Source organism: Chelonia mydas, chromosome 13 (assembly GCF_015237465.2).
Source record: "Chelonia mydas isolate rCheMyd1 chromosome 13, rCheMyd1.pri.v2, whole genome shotgun sequence".
NCBI lineage: Eukaryota > Metazoa > Chordata > Testudines > Cheloniidae > Chelonia > Chelonia mydas.
This window is the reverse complement of record NC_051253.2, coordinates 40,863,135-40,877,255: the sequence shown is the minus strand read 5'-3', so window position 1 is coordinate 40,877,255 and position 14,121 is coordinate 40,863,135. Positions and strand designations below refer to the sequence as shown.

The window sequence follows — 14,121 nt, the reverse complement described above, 5'->3', positions numbered from 1 at the left end:
CCTACAGTGGCCAGTGCCAGGTGCTCCAGAAGGAAAGAGCAGAACAGATAATCATCAAGTGATCCATCCACTGTCACTCATTCCCAGCTTCTGGCAAACAGACGCTAGGGACATCATTCCTGCCCATCCTGGCTAATAGCCATTGATAGACTTATCTTCCATGAATTTATCTAGTTCTTTTTTGAACCCTGTTATGGTCTTGGCCTTCACAACATCCTCTGGCAAGCAGTTCCACAGGTTGACTGTGCATTGTGTGAAGAAATACTTCCTTTTGTTTGTTTTAAACCTGCTGCCTATTAATTTCAATTGGTGACCCCTAGTTCTTGTGTTATGAGGAGTAGTAAACAATACTTCCTTATCTACTTTCTCTACACCAGTCATGACTTTATAGACCTCAATCATATCTCCCTTAACCATCTCTTTTCCAAGTTGAAAAGTCCCAGTCTTATTAATCACTCCTCATACGGAAGCCATTCCATACCTCTAATCATTTTTGTTGCCCTTTTCTGAACCTTTTCCAATTCCAATATATCTTTTTTGAGATGGGGCAACCACATCTGCACACAGTATTCAAGATGTGGGTGTACCATGGATTTATGTATAGGCAAAATGATATTTTCTGTCCTATTATCTATCCCTTTCTCAATTATTCCCAACATTCTGTTCACTTTTTTGACTGCTGCTGCACATTGAGTGGATGTTTTCAGAGAACCATCCACAATGACTCCAAGATCTCTTTCTTGAGTGGTAACAGCTAATTTAGACCCAAGCATTTTTTATGTATAGTTGGGATTATGTTTTCCAATGTACATTACTTTGCATTTATCAACATTAAATTTCATCTGCCATTTTGTTGCCCAGTCACCCAGTTTTGAGAGATCTTTTGTAGCTCTTCGCAGTCTGCCTGGGTCTTAACTATCTTTAGTTTCCCAGCAGATGTCCTCTCTGAAATCCAGCTGATCTAGTTGGGGCCAAGGATCAAGGGATCCTGCAATCATGGGAAAGTAAGTGTGGAAAGGCCATCAAATCCATCCGCCCATATTCAACGGCAGGACCAAGTCCACCTTAGCTAGAGAATGGTGAAGGATGCTGGCTCACGTCTCACAAGCACTCACAGTTATCATTTCCTTTGGATTTCTAACAACCTGCAGTAATAATCTATATCATCCCCCACATGAGCCATTAACCCATTACTATTAGCTCAGCATTTTATATATGAGGACTACAGGGAGAACTCAGAAACAGGAATGACCAGATTCAGTGAAACACACCACATATCCTGGAAAAAGCAAACAATGTGATTTGAGGTATGCAACTGCCAAGTTTTATTTTTACTATTAAATAATTGAATAAAAGAAAGAAAGAAAGAAAGAAAGAAAGAAAGAAAGAAAGAAAGAAGAAAGAAAGAAAGAAAGAAAGAAAGAAAGAAAGAAAGAAAGAAAGAAAGAAAGAAAGAAAAAGAAATTATGCCCCAACCTTATCTGGAAAAATCTCTTGTAGAGTAAGTGTCGTGTGTTTAATCAGTAGGGGGCACTGTCGCTACAAAGAAATGGACTAAGTAAAGAACCACCCGGAGAGTAAATAGATCAATGTTCTCTCAAAAGGGTTTTGGGAGCCAGACCATTGGCATGAACAAGACTGAACTGTTTGGGTGTTCATGTCTCTCGTGCATTTTCCTGAATTTCTTCACCCTTCACTTAGATCCTCCTCCACATTTGTCTAGAGCAAGTTACAAATGACAGCAAATTACATGGTGCACATTCCTTACAGATGTCCTCAGGGACAAACGCCATGGACATTTCTCTTCCCAGCAGTGGTTGTAGCTGCTTTTCATCAGGTCTAAAAGCTCTTTTTAAGGAGAGGTAAGTATCGTTAGCCCCTTTTTTTTACAGATGGGGAAACTGAAGAACAAGGAAGAGGAAGGACCTGCCCACTGTCACCCAGCAGACCAGGGCAAAGCCAGGAACCGAATCCAAGTCTCCGGAGTCCCGGTCTAATGCGCCATCCTAACAGAGCGGACTGCTTCGCCTCTGTAGCATCATCAGCATCACCATGGCTCGTGCTCTGCTGAAGGTCAGACTAGATGGTCCTAATAGACCTTTCTGGTAATAACAACAATAATAAACTGTGTTTCCCCCCACCCCCCTTGACTCACCCAGGACTCCAGGCATCTCATATTCATATCAGGGTTAAAGATGTAGGACCTTAGCAGGGGACTGACTCGCTTTGACTATGTATCTGTGCAGCGCCTAGCACATGGGGGCTGTGAACTTGCTTTCGGTTCTAGGACATACCTCGATAATAATGTGTGTCATCCACATGAGCCATTAACTGATGGCTATTAGGCAGGTGCCACATTTATGAGGACGACAGAGAGAACTAATTTACCCCTGCTTTACATGAGAGGGCGGGGTATGCAAATGATTATATTGCTTCCTCTTAAGAATAGAATATCTCCGTTCTTTATTTCAGCGGTCCCTGCAAAAGTCAAATCTGTGTCATTCCCTCTGGATCTTCGTGCCTGTTCCTAGCTGATTTCCAGGAGGGAAGATGAAAACTTTGCTTCTCTCTCTCCTTCTCTTTGCTATTGCAGCATGTAAGTACCGAGGAGGGAGCAGTCTTCCGTCTCTACCGATCCCAATGCTGGTCATCTCTCTGACTGAGATTTCCCCTTGCTCTTTGCAGGTGTCCGTTCCCAGGTTAAACTGCTGCAGACCGGAGCAGCCCAGGTGAAGCCCTCACAGACCCTGAGACTCACCTGCTCAGTCTCTGGATTCTCTCTCACGTCTAGCGGGTATGGAGTGAGCTGGGTTCGACAGCCCCCGGGGAAAGGCCTGGAGTGGTTATCCATTGTGTACTGGGATGATGACAAATATTACCAGGAGTCTCTGAAAAACCGATTGACCATCTCCAGGGACACCTCTAAAAGCGAGGTGTATTTGGAAATGAGAGGCATGGAAGCCGGAGACAGCGGCATCTATTACTGCGCCAGGAGAGACACAGTGACCCAGAGCAGAGCAGGGACTGGTACAAAAAGGGGAAGCGGATTCTGAGCTGTGCAGTGAGGCCAGATTAACTCAGAGCAAGGAGGTTCCCCCAGCTAAACTCCCTGTAAATGAAAAGAAAATGCAGAGTAGGAGAAAACGGCTTCTTTTCTCTCTCTCTCTCTCTCTCAACTTGATACTGCAGAAAGAGGAATCGCGAGATTCAATGACACACACCAGATCCCCTGGAAAAACCAATTAGCTTAACTAAACATATATAACTTCCAAGCGTTTCACCGTTAAACATGTAAAAACATCCAGTCGTTACCAAATGCCAAAGAGATTGTATTGTATTGCTAATTAAGTATTGTATGACTTTTAAACCAAACTTTGTACTTTTGGATAATTTAAGCATTATGCCAAGATGTACAAACACTATTTCCTCAACCCGAAGATTATATAATTTTAACATTGGCTTTAATACAATTTTTAATCCGTATCCACTTTCTAGGGGCCCTTTCTGAAGTAAAGTTGGTTCAGTCGGGTCCTGGAACCATGAAGTCCTCAGAATCTCTCCATCTGACTTGGGCCGTCTCCGGTTTCTCCATTGCCAGTAGCGGTTACACTTGCCCCTGGATCCGACAGGCTCCTGGCAAAGGGCTGGAATGGCTGGGCTAGATCCGGCTCCATCCCCGCCCTCCAGAGCCGAATCTCCACCAGCACCGACACTTCCAGCAACGAGCTGTACCTGCGGCTCCGCTCGCTGACAGCTGCAGACACCGCCGGCTGTTCCTGCGCCAGGCGGTGACACGGTGACCCTGAGCCCAGCAGGGACCTGTACAGAAAGGGGAAGCAGATTTTAAATGGTGCAGCTGATAGTCACATGCATAGCCAACCAAAACACACGTTATACATTGACCATTTAATTGTCTTTGAAAGAGAGAAAAATTAGGCAATGGTGCCCACCTCTATTCAGAACGTCTTTGCAAAGACCATTTCCCTTGTCCTTGGTTTTCCGTGTCACTCTGATCTTTTCATCCCTCCTCTGGATCCCTGTTCTCTGTCTATGGCATCAACCTCAAGCTACTTGTCTTCGGGAAAAGTGTCTTTCTTAAGATTTCCCCAGCAATGGGCCGTGGCGATAGGTGAATAGCAATTAAAACCACCGAGGGGAAGTCTGAGAAATAAAATGAATTTTGGGGGTTTAAAGGATTTGTGGATCCCGGACTGTCACTTTATATTCGTCACAGCTGCAAGGCAGAGCCCCTCAGAAGACAGAGTCCGCGAGCAGACGAATTTTCATGGGCTGGGAAGAAAAAGAACCTCGAACTTATAGAAACACAACAAAACCCGGATTCAAAAGCAGCCTTGCCAGTGCTTCACGCTCTGCCTGCTGAAGAATATTTGTCTTTTCTCTGCATTTACCGCGCCTCCTGGTCCAGCATGGAGGAGAGGCACCATCCAAAAGGACCAAGCTTATGTTACCTGCTTATGCGCTGCAATTCGCACAGCTGCCATGTGGCGGCAGTGTTGAATCGATAATTAACCAGAATCCTTGAAGTGAGCTGTAGCTCACGAAAGCTTATGCTCAAATAAATTGGTTAGTCTCTAAGGCGCCACAAGTCCTCCTTTTCTTTTTGCTGAATCCTTCAGGAACTTTCCTGAAATGGGAATAGATTAATGTTACGCCGATAGGGTGTCTCTGAGAGTGGGGGGTGAGTTTTTCCAAAGGGCTGAGGAAACGTCTGGAAATTTGGTTAAGTTATTTTAACTTCCCCAGACTTTTTACCTCCTGGTTTCCGCTGGGTATCTAATATGCTGCAGCTAGAGAAGCTGCAGGTGGACTTTTGTGCTTACCCAAAGTCTGTATACCCTGACTCCAGAAACATTCTGTTCCCCCTTAAAAGATACTGGTGTGCTTACGAACTAGGGGTGGGGTTTTCAAAGGCGCCTAAGAGAGACAGGGGCCCACATGCCATCCAGATCCAATGGGAACTGGATGTCTCATTTCCTTGGGTTTGTTTGAAAACCCCTATCTAGAAGCTTCTCTCTTCATACAAAAAGAAAAGGAGTACTTGTGGCACCTTAGAGACTAACCAATTTATTTGAGCATGAGCTTTCCTGAGCTACCCCTCACAAGTACTCCTTTTCTTTTTGCGAATACAGACTAACACGTCTGTTACTCTGAAACCTCTCTTCATACAGTCTATGAAAACAATTTCTGTGAGTGGAAGAAAGCAATTCAAATGAAAAGAAATACTTCGAGTAGTTGTTTTAAAAGTACTATCCATCGACGTGGATGTTACTGGAAATTACTTAAACAATGTGAGTATCGGGTAGGTGCTGCTGTGTATGTTTCAGAGTAACAGCCGTGTTAGTCTGTATTTGCAAAAAGAAAAGGAGGACTTGTGGCACCTTAGAGACTAACCAATTTATTTGAGCATAAGCTTTCGTGAGCTACAGCTCACTTCATCGGATGCATACTGTGGAAACTGCAGAAGACATTATATACACAGAGACCATGAAACAATACCTCCTCCCACCCCACTCTCCTGCTGGCAATAGCTTATCTAAAGTGATCACTCTCCTTACAATGTGTATGATAATCTAGTTGGGCCATTTCCAGCACAAATCCAGGTTTTCTCACCCTCCGCCCCCCCCCCCCCACACACACACACAAACTCACTCTCCTGCTGGTAATAGCCCATCCAAAGTGACCACTCTCTTCACAATGTGTATGATAATCAAGGTGGGCCATTTCCACCACAAATCCAGGTTTTCTCACCCCCCCCCCCGCCCCCCCAAAAACACACACACACAAACTCACTCTCCTGCTGGTAATAGCTTATCCAAAGTGACCACTCTCCCTACAATGTGCATGATAATCAAGGTGGGCCATTTCCAGCACAAGTCCAGGTTTTCTCACTCTCCCCCCCCCCCCCCCCCCCACACACAAACTCACTCTCCTGCTGGTAATAGCTCATCCAAACTGACCACTCTCCTTACAATCTGTATGATAATCAAGGTGGGCCATTTCCAGCATAAATCCAAGTTTAACCAGAACGTCTGGGGGGGGGGGGGGGGGAGGAAAAAACAAGGGGAAATAGGCTACCTTGCATAATGACTTAGCCACTCCCAGTCTCTATTTAAGCCTAAATTAATAGTATCCAATTTGCAAATGAATTCCAATTCAGCAGTTTCTCGCTGGAGTCTGGATTTGAAGTTTTTTTGTTGTAAGATAGCGACCTTCATGTCTGTGATTGCGTGACCAGAGAGATTGAAGTGTTCTCCGACTGGTTTATGAATGTTATAATTCTTGACATCTGATTTGTGTCCATTTATTCTTTTACGTAGAGACTGTCGAGTTTGACCAATGTACATGGCAGAGGGGCATTGCTGGCACATGATGGCATATATCACATTGGTGGATGTGCAGGTGAACAAGCCTCTGATAGTGTGGCTGATGTTATTAGGCCCTGTGATGGTGTCCCCTGAATAGATATGTTGGCACAGTTGGCAACGGGCTTTGTTGCAAGGATAGGTTCCTGGGTTAGTGGTTCTGTTGTGTGGTATGTGGTTGTTGGTGAGTATTTGCTTCAGGTTGGGGGGCTGTCTGTAGGCAAGGACTGGCCTGTCTCCCAAGATTTGTGAGAGTGTTGGGTCATCCTTCAGGATAGGTTGTAGATCCTTAATAATGCGTTGGAGGGGTTTTAGTTGGGGGCTGAAGGTGACGGCTAGTGGCATTCTGTTATTTTCTTTGTTAGGCCTGTCCTGTAGTAGGTGACTTCTGGAAACTCTTCTGGCTCTATCAATCTGTTTCTTCACTTCCGCAGGTGGGTATTGTTGTTGTAAGAATGCTTGATAGAGATCTTGTAGGTGTTTGTCTCTGTCTGAGGGATTGGAGCAAATGTGGTTGTATCGCAGAGCTTGGCTGTAGACGATGGATCGTGTGGTGTGGTCAGGGTGAAAGCTGGAGGCATGTAGGTAGGAATAGTGTGGTGTGGTCAGGGTGAAAGCTGGAGGCATGTAGGTAGGAATAGTGTGGTGTGGTCAGGGTGAAAGCTGGAGGCATGTAGGTAGGAATAGTGTGGTGTGGTCAGGGTGAAAGCTGGAGGCATGTAGGTAGGAATAGTGTGGTATGTGTCTGCGTTGGGCGAGTATGCGCTTTGTGCGTGTGTTGTCAATGTCTGTGCTCTATGTTTACGCGAGGTTGGTCTGGCGTGTCCATCTGTATAGCAGGGTTGTGGTGAGTGTGTGGTGTGGGTGCTGTGTGTGTGGCTCTTGTTGCTGTTTTTGGGGTGCAGCTGCGTGTGTTTTGTGAGCACGTGTGCTGCCTGGAGGGGTGTGTGTGTGTCTGGGTGTCTCTGTGTTGGGGTGATCCTGTGTATTTGTTGGGGAAAACTGAAAGCAAGAGATGGAGAGAGAGTCTAACTACTTTCTTTAAAACCAATGTTAGCCTATATTGCTGAGCGTTTGTTTTGACTGTAACCTAGCAACTGGGTGAATGGGATTTGGTCACTTATGGCCGGATTTTGAAAATAGTATATGGGAGGCGAGATTTCCAAGTGCGTCTCCCTAAGTGAGTCAGCGAAAAGTCATTGGAGCACATGCTCAAGAGCAAGAACTGACTCCAGCTGAAGTTCTGCTCCAAATATTACAATTAAATTACACCTTCCTCAGTTCAGATCAGTTCCGGTGTCCACTAAAGTCCATGGCAGCAGTTCCTGTGAGGTTAGTGGATGCTGGATCAGACCACAGGTCATGGGTCACCTCCACGTGACACGATCTTCATCTGTAGGGAAGGAGTTCCCAGTAATCTCCTTTCCTCTCTTCTATACCCTGTGTGCTGAAACTTCATGTGAATTGCTGGATGGGGCTTTCTTCTCAAATAGAAACTACTCACTCTACTCCGACTCGGTCCCCCTCCTGTAGCTCAGCTGGAGATTTCTTCTCTAGCGGCCTCCTCCGAAACCCAACTGGAGATTTGCCGCAGAGAAAGTTTCCTTGCTAGAGACGATGATGTCTTTATGCATTTTCCTTCTCCTCCTGGCCACCCTTTCATGTAGGTAATTATCTTAAGACAGAAAGTAAAACCTTGATGTTCCCACTTCAGTATTAAAGTGCGCTGATATTCTTATTATTTTCCATTTTCCCAGATGTCCTCTCAGAGATTCAGCTGGTGGAGTCCGGCCCGGAAGCGGTGAAGCCCAGAGAGACCTTCAAACTCACCTGTGCTGTGTCTTGTTACTCCATTTCCAGCAGGTACTGGTGGCCCTGGATCCGGAAGTCCCCTGGCAAAGCGCTGGGATGGATGGTAGAGATGTATGTAGATGGGAGCATATCCTCTGCCCAGTCTCTTAAAAACCGATTAGGCATCTCTGTATATGTTTCCAAAAATGAATCCATCTCTTCTATTACTGAGCTCCCTGACAGCTGCAGATACTGCCATGTATTACTGTGCCAGAGAGTGACATAGTGAAACAGAGGAAATAAAAAATCGAAGTGTTTCGATACAGTGCGCGAGGCTGATTGAGTGCAAGGACCTGCCACTCCCCAAATGAGTAAAAAGGAAGGCAAGGGACACCCGTGTGGAACAAAGTAGTCATCTTCCTGCAGGAGAAAGGAGAGAAGTCACCCCCAATGGGTAGGGCAGCTAACTGGGAGCCAGAAGGCCTGTGTTTTTATCTAGGCTTGGCACTAGACGTCAGGAGCCCTGGATCCCAGTTCTGATGTGTATACGTACATGGGGATATTCAGGAAAATCCCCCTTTAATGCAATTCGGGCCATTTTTCTTCTGAATGAGACCATCCACCCGGAAGGATTTAATGCACCTTCACGTCACATCTTTGGTTAATTAATCTTAAACTTTTCTGAGTTATATCATGTAGACAAGATCCTAGGCTCTTCTGAAAATCTCACTTTAACTTCCTAAGGGACTCGGATGATTTGGAAAATCCCACCCTAAACTGACTATACAAATGGGACTGAGATGCATTCAACACAGGATACAGTCTGGGATGTTCAAAGCCTAGGGGAATTAGGTGCCAACTGCCCTTGGAAGTGAGTTCCCTTGTGCTCCATTCACACCCCCTCCAATTATTCTTTTTTAACTCCTTATTTCCCTCCCACTGGAAAAGTCCCATTCATTTCAAAGGGCCCAATGTCAAGTCTTCAAAATACTTAGCCTGATTCTCCTCTCACATACACAGGCGTAAATCCAGACCAACTCCATTAAGGTCCAGGCAGTTACACTGTTGCAAAACTGGTGTGCCATAACCATACATCTAAGGTTTCAGAGTAGCAGCCGTGTTAGTCTGTATTCGCAAAAAGAAAAGGAGTACTTGTGACACCTTAGAGACTAACAAATTTATTTGAGCATAAGCTTTCGTGAGCTACAGCTCACTTCATCGGATCCGATGAAGTGAGCTGTAGCTCACGAAAGCTTATGCTCAAATAAATTTGTCTCTAAGGTGCCACAAGTACTCCTTTTCTTTTTGCACGCAGCTAAGGGTATCCTAAAATTCCTCCTTACCTGTAAGGGGTCAAGAAGCTCAAATAACCAGGTTGGCACCTGACCAAAGGGACCAATGGGGAAAGAAGATACTTTCAAATCTTGTGGGTGGGGCGGGGGGGGGGGGAAAGAGGCTTTGATGGTGTGTTCTCTGGGGAAAGCAGAGAAGCATCAGGTCAAAAAAACCTCCTTCTCCTATAACCCATCCTGTACAAGTCTCTGATATTACAAAAAGAGTAAGTAAATAATGCAAAGCTCATTAGATTACCTTTTGTTTTCAACTTGTGAATTTTCCCTTTGCTACAGGGAGGTTTATCCCAGTTTTTTGTAACTTTAAAGTTTTGCCTAGAGGGGAATCCTCTGTGTTTTAAATCTGATTACCCTGTAAAGTATTTACCATCCTGATTTTACAGAGGTGATTCTTTTACCTTTTTCTCTTTAAATAAAATCCTTCTTTTAAGAACCTGACTGATTTTTCCATTGTTCCAAGACCCAGGGGTTTGGGTCTTTGATCATTTTGTAACCAATTGGTTAGGATATTATTCTCAAACCTCCCCAGGAAAGGGGGTGTAAGGGCTTGGGGGGGGGATTGCTGGGGGAAGAGGAACTCCAAGTGGTCCTTTCCCCTGGTTCTGTTAAATCACTTGGTGGTGGCAGCGTTACTTAAACCCAAGGTACAAGGGAGAATTTGTGCCTGGGGAGTTTTTAACCTAAGCTGGTAGAAATAAGCTTAGGGGGTCTTTCATATGGGTCCCCATGTCTATACCCTAGAGTTCAGAGTGGGGAGGAATCCCTGACATGGTGTATGCAAGAGAAGAACCAGCCCCTTTATATTTTGCTTTTCATTTTTCCATGTACATTTTTCTCCTGTGTTTGATGATCATTTTTAAAGTTTAGGCCTGAAATTTTCTAAGCCACCTAAAGGGTTTGGACACTCACTGGTTTTCAGAAGGAATTGAGCTTTCAGAGCCTCAAGGCAGCTTTGCGGATCTCAACTTTTTTTTAATACTTGTCAGGGGAAGGATGTTCTGGTGCTGAGGACACTAGCCTGAGACACTGAAGAACAGGATTACATTTCATGGGATGAGGGCCAGGAGACCTTCCTTTCATTCTGTACTGTGCTGAAGACTGAGTAAGAAACTTGAGGCCAGATTTTTTAAGGTTTGTAGGTATCCAGAGAGATTTTTCAAAGGCCCCTAACTCCCATAGGTTTTAAAAGATATTAGTCTCCTCCATGCTTCCTCAAATACCACTAGGTGCCTGTCTGCTTCTTTAGTTGACTAAATACTTTTGAAAATCTGGTCCAGATGTTTTCACTGTATTTAGGCACCTAAAGATGGAGGTAGGAGCTTAGTACTTTTGAAAATCCTGCAAGTTGCCTCTCTTCATGTTCAGGAAACTAAATAGCCTTAAAATCTGGTCCTTTGTGCCTAGTTTTACCTATCTGCATGAGGGTAATGTTATTTCTCTACCTCACAGAGATGTAGTAAAATGAAATACATTAAAGACTCTGATGAGCTCAGATACTACAGTCATGGGGGTATATAAGTTCTATAGGTAAAAAGCCACATTCTCATTCACCGCAATAAACCAGAATTCCTGCCCAGTTTTTACTTCTTTCTGGTGCGGAACACTGGGTGAAATTCACTTCTGTGTAGAGGGCTAGTAAAAGTCCTGTGCATCTGTCATAAATATAAAGGGGAGGGTAACCACCTTTCTGTGTACAGTGCTATAAAATCCCTCCTGGCCAGAGTCAAACCCTTTCACCTGTAAAGGGTTAAGAAGCTAAGGTAACCTGGCTGGCACCTGACCCAAAATGACCAATGAGGGGACAAGATACTTTCAAATCTGGAGGGGGGGAAAAGGCTTTTGTCTGTCTGTGTGATACCTTTGCCAGGAACAGATCAAGGATGCAAGCCCTCCAACTCCTGTAAAGTTAGTAATCTAGCTAGAAAATGTGTTTTCTTTGTTTTGGCTTGTAAATTCGCTGTGCTGGAGGGAATGTGTATTCCTTTTTTTGTGTCTTTTTGTAACTTAAGGTTTTGCCTAGAGGGATTCTCTGTGTTTTGAATCTGACTGTCTGTGAGATTATCTTCCATTCTGATCTTACAGAGTGCTTCTTTTATCTTTGTTTTGTTCTTCTAATAAAGTTCTTTTTTTTTAAGAATCTGATTGGGTTTTTATGGTCCTAAGAAACCCAAGCTGGTCTGTGCTCAACTTGTTTATTCTCAAGCCTCCCCAGGAAAGGGCGTGTAAGGGCTTGGGGGGATAGCTGCGGGAAAAGGAACTCCAAGTGGTCCTTTTCCCTGGTTCTTTGTTAAAACGCTTGGTGGTGGCAGCATACCCTAGTCCAAGGGCAAAGATTTTGTGCCTTGGGAAAGTTTTTAACCTAAACTGGTAGAAATAAGCTTAGGGGGTCTTTCATGCGGGTCCCCACATCTGTACCCCAGAGTTCAGAGTGGGGAAGGAACCTTGACAGCACCACTTAAGCTCTCAAAATAGGGGTAAAGGAATAAATACTCTGCTGAATTAAGTGGACAAAACGCCAGTGAATTTTTCCCCATGTGAATTGTGCTGTCCCTCTGCACAGGAGTCAGTGTCACCCATTGAGAGGTACACCAACAAGGAGCTGAGATTCTGGAAGAATTTACCCACCTGCCCAGCCTCATTGGTGTGCTATACGCCATCTGTGAAACCTGTATGCAAAAATCACTTCCTCCAGGTTTCCTCTTTAAAGAGAAACTCCAGAACCTGAGTCTGTCCCAAGGAATGAGCTGGTGATTCGTAGCAGAGAAGTCTCTCCAGAAAAGAAAAAAATATGAAACTGTTATTGTTCTGTATTTCCATCTCAACCTTCCACATGGGTGAGTATTTGGAGGTTGACTGTGGGAAATAATTACTTGGGCTGGGTTTCAGGGAATTAGGTGTCCAGGTCCCATTCAGTCTCAGTGGGACCTTGGGTGTATGTCTTTGAGAAAACAAGCCTTGATTGCTGGTTTATTACCTGTTCCATTAATGCATTTCCCTCTCTTGCCAGGCCCCATCTTGGGGTTTAAGATGACCCAGTCTGGTTTGGGAGAGGCAAAGGTCTCAGGGTCCCTCATTCTGACCTGTGCTGTCTCAGATTCTGCCCTCTCTACTGGTGAAGACTGGTGGCATTGGCTCAGGCAGCCTCCAGGAAAAGGGCTGGTGTGGCTGGCATTGATAGACAGATATGGGAACACCCACTATTTCCCTGACATTAAAAATCGAGCCACCATCTCTGTGGACCCTTCCAAGAACGAGTTTTACCTGCGAGTGGACAGCCTGAGTCCACAAGACACGGCAACATACTACTGTGCAAGGAGCACCTACCAGATGCAGAAACCACCGTGATACATGCGAGCACAAAAACAGGCCTCAGCCTGAGCCCCCAGAGGCCATTCTTTTTTCAGCTGCAAGCCTTTCAGACCCTAGCACTAAGCCACATAGGGTTCTCTAAATCTTATTTGAAATCATGGGGATTTAAGATCCTAAATCCTAAAGTCACTTTTGAGAAATGAGGCCTGGGTTCCTAGGTCACTGAGTGCTTCTGAAATTTTTACCCTGCGTCATTTTTGAAAATGGGATTTAGGCTTCAAATTTATGAGATGCTTTTAAGAATTTTACCTTACATTTATTTATTTATGGGCAATCTGCTGAAAGATACCCATTTCCGTCAACAGATTCCCTAGTTACTTCAAAATCCATTGCTTTCAGCAGGCTAGATTACTTGTTAAAACCGAGGTGCTGCAGAATGCGCTGCTAGGTCCAACAACTGAAAAGAAAAGAAAAGAAAAGAAAAGAAAAGAAAAGAAAAGAAATTATGTGTGTTTAAATATATAAATAATTCTCTCCTGGTATAAATGGACATAACTCCGGTAACTTCTATGCCAGTGAATTTCTTTCTAGGTGGGTCACAGACCATATATGTGTTTAAGTTAACAGAAATTAATGCAAGAGCAGAAGCAGTCATACCTGAAAGGGAAAGACACACAGGTGTTTTTTGCTCAGCTCCAAGACAGTAAAAATGGGCTATTTATATGACTTCCACCTGCATGTGGACCACAGGAAAAACCCATTCATTCTCTCTCTCTGCTTCCCTCTCCCTCCCTCCCTCCCTCCCCCTCTTTCTCTCTCTCTCTTGCTCTGTCAAGGTTCCCTCCACCTCCAACCTTGTATCTTGCAAAATTAATCCTGCGTTACAGGAGAATTGTACTGTGGCTCCCCCAATGCACATTCCTTGAGACATTTGTACCTTCAGACTCTCCCATTATCTTAAAAGCATGAAGATATCTAAATGGCAACAATGGTGCTTGACTTCCCAAGGGGACACAGTTGAGTTAGGTGCCAGGTTTCTGTGAGAACCCCAGCCTAAAATAATTTAATGTTCAGTATCTTTGAAAATCTTACTCTATGTGACATTCCCCACATCACAAATAAAGTCCGTGTTTCAGTCAGGGAAGGGAAGCTTCGTAACTCCCTTTTCCAACCACTTGATCCTACTCTCCCCTAAGCGTTAGGAATAGAACCCAGGAGTGGTAACTTCCAGCCCTTTCTGCTTTACCTGTGAGACACCAATCTGCTCCCAAACCTGGGATAGAACC

At 44.5% G+C, this 14,121-nt stretch overlaps 2 protein-coding genes, 2 long non-coding RNA genes and 2 gene segments (V, D, J or C); 4 read left to right on the top strand and 2 right to left on the bottom strand.

The window, feature by feature from the left end:
* Positions 1–14,121, top strand: part of LOC102940154 (immunoglobulin epsilon heavy chain-like) — a 1,331,510-nt gene that overhangs the window by 556,148 nt on the left and 761,241 nt on the right. The gene's annotated exons all lie outside the window — the stretch shown is intronic.
* LOC119563587 overlaps positions 1–14,121 on the top strand; it is a 797,667-nt gene that overhangs the window by 42,337 nt on the left and 741,209 nt on the right.
* Positions 1–14,121, top strand: part of LOC119568011 — a 937,337-nt gene that overhangs the window by 544,072 nt on the left and 379,144 nt on the right.
* The window catches only part of LOC102948108, an 883,083-nt gene that overhangs the window by 515,326 nt on the left and 353,636 nt on the right, over positions 1–14,121 (top strand). The gene's annotated exons all lie outside the window — the stretch shown is intronic.
* Positions 1–14,121, bottom strand: part of LOC122462699 — a 480,831-nt gene that overhangs the window by 162,152 nt on the left and 304,558 nt on the right. The gene's annotated exons all lie outside the window — the stretch shown is intronic.
* On the bottom strand, positions 3,712–5,325 carry LOC122462702. Its single transcript, XR_006285403.1, has 3 exons — positions 5,176–5,325; positions 3,951–5,030; positions 3,712–3,819 (listed from the first exon to the last, which is right to left on the bottom strand). It is a non-coding gene; the product is annotated as an uncharacterized LOC122462702 (long non-coding RNA).